Genomic DNA, 6,345 nt, shown 5'->3' on the forward strand with positions numbered 1-6,345 from the left:
TCAATCAATACCACGCGGGGTCAAGCGCTGACAAATGCCTGTGCTCCTCGGTCCTCTGCCTGTGAATAGAGCCTGGAATGGCTGCTTAATTAGCTTCGAATGGCTTTTCTCTCCAGTTCAAACAATCTGTTACCACCACGTGGTAATGAGAGCCTACATTAAACAAAGGAAGAAAGGAAGCATGCAAACAGTTGTAACATTACAACCTGTAGTTTTCCTTTACATATGGGCCGATGCAACGAGCAGTCAAAGGGGTCTTGTTTACCTTTATCACAAAGGCCAATCGACCTGTTCCAACATTAAACACGAGTGACAACCCCATATTAATGTTAGTCTGTATGGATGGATGTAGTGCGTCTACAATCAAAAGACCAGAATTGAGACACTTGTTTTTATGATGGATACAAAAGAAGCTACTTAAATCAGTTGCATGTTATTTTTCGGCTGCGATAACAAGCCTGTGAAATGAAGAAAAACAACACCAGATGCATTAAAAGGCAGACTAATTATATTATCTCTAGTCTTTTAATGTATAACACATACTCAAAGCTGCTAAATTAGTAAACGAAAGACGTGGACTCTTTACTTGTGGGAAAAAATGTAATCTTAAACAATAATGCACAGAATTATGGTCGTTCCAATAAAACAAACGTCGATAAATGAGTCTGGTCTGCATAAGGCCTGCATGAAGCGACGGAGCTGCAAAACAACCAGTCGTGTTTCACATGGAGTGAAGCAGAAGCTTTTTGGGAACGCGAAGGTCATTTTGTCATGTTAAGGTCTGAGCCTGCCCAGCAGTCGTCTTACTTGTCATTCTTGTCAGCTACCTTGAGGATGTGGGATAACTGTGTTATTTCCAAAAGTATGGAGGCAGTCTGTGAGAAACTCAAGCACACACAAGAGCTGGCAGGCTAATCTCAGCCAGGCACCCCCCCATGCTTTTCAATAGAGAGTGCTTGGATTAAAGGCAACAAAAGGCTGGGCCAAACCCCAGGGAGAGGGGGCCCTCCGCCCACTGAGACCCCCACACTGTTTATTTACACGGAAACCCCAGCCTCAGTGAAACTCCCACCCTCAGGCATTACACACTGGCCTATTTGCAGAGGTGGCTCTAATTCTTGACAGAGCAGGGATTGTCCTCACTCCTGCCACTTTGAACTGAGTAGCAAGTCACTCTGCACATAGCTCAGATACAGCTACTGAGGAATTATTGTGCAGCTTCCACAGAACAATTACTCTGTGGTTTATTGTCAAAAGGTAGCCACACAGTAGCTGTCACACTGCATGTACTTCTCTGGAAAAACTGGTATTACTCCACTAAACTACTGTTTTGAAATCGTGGTGTTGAACCAGCCGAACAAGGTAAAGATCAACGACACGGTGGAACCATTTATCATGAACCTATATTGGATGTATTTGGAGATTACACAGTATTGGCTCATTAATGTGACTTGCAGTTAATAAATGACTCGGCCATCTCTCTCTCTCATGCAGGCTTGCTTTCGTGTTCATAAGGCAGAAAATGAGGGTCCTGTTACTGCAGAGGTTTGGGTTTGAATTGCAGTAACTCACACTTTAGGGTACTGGCATGCTGCTTATATAGAGATGCATACAGACATACCGCACATTCACAAATAAAAACACACACATGCTGTGTGTCGCAGCCGCGCCATTCACAGGCAGGAGGCAGAAAGTAAAAAAAAAAAAAACACACATACACACATTCCATGCAACAAAGGGCCTTCAGTGCGTGCTGGAAACTAAGACGGATTGCCTGTACTGTATAATCAGGATGACTCATCAGACAGTAATCAATGAAAACAGGATGAAAGTCCTTATCAAAGGAGAAAAATGCAGACACGAGGAGTGTCTCCAAACAAAAAGATGAGGTTTTTGGCAGGAATCTGGAGCTGCGCGTAGCCCTCGGCTAACGGGGACACAAAGCCAATAGCTTCTCTAAAATTAATATTCTCTGCTATCAACAGTGCCACGCTGATAAATATAAGTTCAGACATTAATAAGAATACATAACTGAGAATGGCAGAGTTTTCTTCATGCCTGTGTGATTTCCCTTGAGGATCAAGTTGAGGTAAAGCTCAGGTGAACGTCGGTTAATGTTTCAAATTAATACATTTGCAAAGACAACCTTCTTTTTTTATACATTACTGTGGTTTCAACTCTGGAAACAACAGCAGCTAAGTTACTTGTTTGGGATCCTGTTTCATGTAAATGATCCACTTTTCTTGGTTTCTGTCAAAAATCCTTCCTGTGACTCTTAACAGACTTTTTCTTCAAATACATTTCCTGAACAACATCAAGCCATTGCTCTTTTCCTGGAGGATCAGCTTAACATCAGTATTGTGCCATAGCAGAAAACGGTCTTATGTCTCAAGAATGTGCCACAGTTTGAGGGGTTTCCCCCTCCGCAACATATTCCATGTTCTACTGTCATAGTTTACAGTTTACTGCTGGTTAGACTATAATGCACTAAAATTAGATATTTTGTATAGGGCCCTGTCAATTATTACTAAAAGCTGTATGTACTCTGAGCTCATCTGCCGAGGTTATTATGAGTTAATATTTCCTAACACCCAAAGCCTCAAGTTTTGGGGTGAATTCTGTCTTGTTCAAATTCATCTAAAGAAAACATCATTTGGTTTGTAGACAGACACTCAGTCAGTGTGTTAACATGCTAACAAACAAATTAAACACAGTGAAAAAAAGTGAAATCAAACCAGGACTTTGTTTTCTTCTGACACGACAGCATTAACATCCAAACAGCTGACATGACAATTTTTTTTTTTTTTACAAAAAGGCTCAGGATAACAATAAAACTGTCTTCACCATTTACTGACTGTGTTTGCAAATCAAACCATGTTACAAGCAGCCATGATGATCCTCAAGTTTCAAGCACTTTATTGTCATATGCACAACAATTACAGTGCAGCTGTCACTGGCACTTCTCAGGCTTCTTAATTCTCAGACTCCCTCCAACGGTGCTCAAACAGTAGGTGTGTCCGCATCGTTCAATTAAAGCTTAGTCACATAAATCACAGTTTTAATTCAGCACCCTGTTCATAATATTCATTTCTGTGAGTCCGTGCAGGTAAAAATATGCTGATGCACATTGCAGCTAAACCTCTGAAGTTCAATCTGGAGTGCATCTCAGCGCCGTACCAGCAGGACTCACGCAGCAGATGCACAAACACCTCTTCCCTCATTCTGCCTCACCCTCCTATACAAAGGTGTTGTCTTGTTATGCTGTTGTTCTGTGCGTCCACCACACAGCAGCAGAGCTGGAGGGCCGCCAGTTATATTCTTATCCACTTAAATTCAGCAGCCTACTTTCAGAGAGGTCGTGGTGGTGCTGCGGTGGCCCTTCTAAACTTAATTCTCACTCACACCCTTCACACTGCAAATCAAGAATCAGAATCGCCGTATAGTGAGAGCTTGTTCAACGGACCCTCAGCTCAGGAAATGCACAGCCGCATCATTTCTATTTCGACAACAAATTGCAGATTGCAGCTAGCGACGGGCGAGAGGCTCTCCCCGCTGACAGCCTCCTCGTGGACGTGCTCCGTAACTCAGGACACAATTACTGAGGAAAGATTCGGCATTAAAGTGATCAGAGGATCAAGCGGTACCAGTTGATTGAGAAGACCTTGAGCTGCTCAACAATGATTTTGTTCCTCTAATCCAGTTTGCTAAATGGCTAATGTGATTAAAAAGATTCTTTCGGCCAAAATTCAGTTATGGTTCATGATTACGTTCACATGGCATGGGAATGACTTCACATGACTGTCTCGAAAGAAAATATGTTGTCAAGGTAACGGCTCATGCAAGAAAAGTGCAATTTCCACCGGGTCAGGGTCTGTGAATTGTTCAGCTAAGTGTCTCATGAGGGCTAACATTATATTCAGAGATGTAACAGTGCACGGCGAGGCAAAAAGCTCAACGGTGAGAAATGTGATGAAGCAACTTTGCAGAGTCAGTGCTGAGATGGATTTATCACAGAGTGTAATGAATGGTAAGCAGAGCCCTTTAACTAGCTCCATAATGATAATGTGAGCTGTGTAGTATCTCAGAAATTTCCTCATGACGCCGCAAGCTTCTGTCCTCATATACCGCATTTCACCACTTCTGCCTCGCTGAGGAGCATTTCATATTCCCTGGCACACAGTAATATAGCTCCACTCCTCCATGCCAAATTGACTCCACAAGTGCTCCTATACCTGCTGACTGACACATGCTCGCTGAAAATGATTCCTTCACCAGCAGCCAGCATTGCTGCTTGCTCTGGAGGGGTACTTGATTCCATTATTAAGTTGAAAAAGAGAGACAGAGTGAGGGTGTATGTGTGTGTGTGTGGGGGGGGGGGGGGGGGGGGGGGGGGGGGGCTTGACTGGGTAGAGAAGAATAATAGAGAGCTGAGGAAGTTATCAGGGCAGGGGAGAGTGAGCCTGCCGTCTGACAGCAGATCAGAAAGCTCCTCCAGCTGGAACTCCTGCTCATGAGCCCGGCAGAGCAGAGCCCAGCGGTCGACCGGGATGATGAACGGCAGCACCTTTAGACTGCAGCGCGTATCAGCTCCACATCTACACCACAACACCTCACCATCAGTGGTGGTTTCATTCAAATCCTTAACTTCAGCAGCGTTTACTTAAGTACTGTAAGTACAAGTTTGAGTTACTTACACGAGTAGTATGTGTTTTTTATGCAGTTTTATTCTTCTACTGCTTAAATACAGCAGAGGTCAGTTGGAGTCCCTCTTTATGTTTCAGACGTCTGTGGCTTGTTGGCAGTTAAACCAAAGAGCCGTTTCCCATCTGAACTTCTCAGGTTTCATCTGAATAACTTTGAGGCCCAAAGAGGTAAAATTCTCTAATATTTCATAAACTAAGCAACTACTCAACACAAACTGAAGAAATGAACACACAGTTGTGCAGCATATCTTTGTTTTTCTACTTTCCTCTCCTGTTACTCACCTCTCGGCCCCTCAGATTTATTCGGAAGGGGCCCGGCCCCTAGGTTGATAACCACTGCACTAAACTATAAAGTAGTTAAAATCAACTCCGCATTGAACAGCTACACCAGTGAAATGCTTTTTATGGTCTGAAGCATCAATATTAACAATCTAATAACATCCTATATAAAAGTGTCTGAGTCACAGCAGCCATTTTTCTACAGAACAAGTACTTTTACATTCACACTTTACAGTATAATACTAAAAAATACTTTTACTTCAGAAAAAGGATCTGAATACTTTTTTCAACAGTGAAAGTAAATATATCAATACTACTCTGAAAAATACTAGTATGTAAGTACCATCAGCAAAATGCAAAGTACTAAAAGTAAAATACGCGATGTAGAAAAATGGCACATTTGAGTGCTATGGATAAGCGGGTGGAAATGGATGGATGGATGGATATATATCATATTATTGGATTATTATAAGTGACGTATTTAAGTTTAAGCAGCATTTTACTACAGCAGCTGGTCTATTTTAAATAATGTTGGGTGGTTTATTCTGTGCACCGTAATCTATGAATCATATTTTAAAAAACGATCATGTGGTTAGGATGCAAAATCTTAAATACACGCAAAGTGTAAAAAGTACAAAGTAGCAGAAAATGGAACAATGCAAATAAGGTACAAGTATGTAATGAGTTCTGTTCACCATTCAGCAGCCTTCATATCAGCATCTTATTCACACATCATTGGAGTGATCGATTTTATAGAGTGTATGGTCCCCTGAATACTGCAGCGAGTGTATTTTTGTTCCCCAAACAAGGACACAAAAGGGTTAAAGAATTATGAAGGCAGAGGCCCTGTGAGAGAAAGCGAGACCAAATCAACAAATTAATGCCTGTCCTGTGAGAGACTAAGCCTCTTATTTTTATTTCAAATGAGAATAGAAATTGACTTCCTTATTAAATCTAATTATTAGCCAGTGCCCTCCAAAAGTCTTCTGAAATCGCCTGGAGCGCCCAGACTATTAGCATAAACACCACCACTGGCAAGCTTAAAACAAATGGTATATTTAGTCAGTGTTAATGGGATTAAAGTGTGCTGGATTCAGGAGCAGCTCTACTAACAGTGAGCATCACATCTTCATTATGGATGCCCTGACTTCTCCATTTCCACTCTCTTTGTTTGCATTTCATTCCACTCTGCTGCCTCCCGCTCCTCTCAGTTATTCAACAGATTGTGTTCAATCTTGATCCAAAAATCCCAGACAATCATAAATAATAAAGGATTACACCAATCTCTGAAAAGCTGGTGGCTCGCCAGCGGCAATGCACACACAGAGAAATAATTGTTGGCCATCTGTGCACCAGATTGGTA

This window comes from Chaetodon auriga, chromosome 6 (assembly GCF_051107435.1).
Source record: "Chaetodon auriga isolate fChaAug3 chromosome 6, fChaAug3.hap1, whole genome shotgun sequence".
Lineage (NCBI taxonomy): Eukaryota > Metazoa > Chordata > Actinopteri > Chaetodontiformes > Chaetodontidae > Chaetodon > Chaetodon auriga.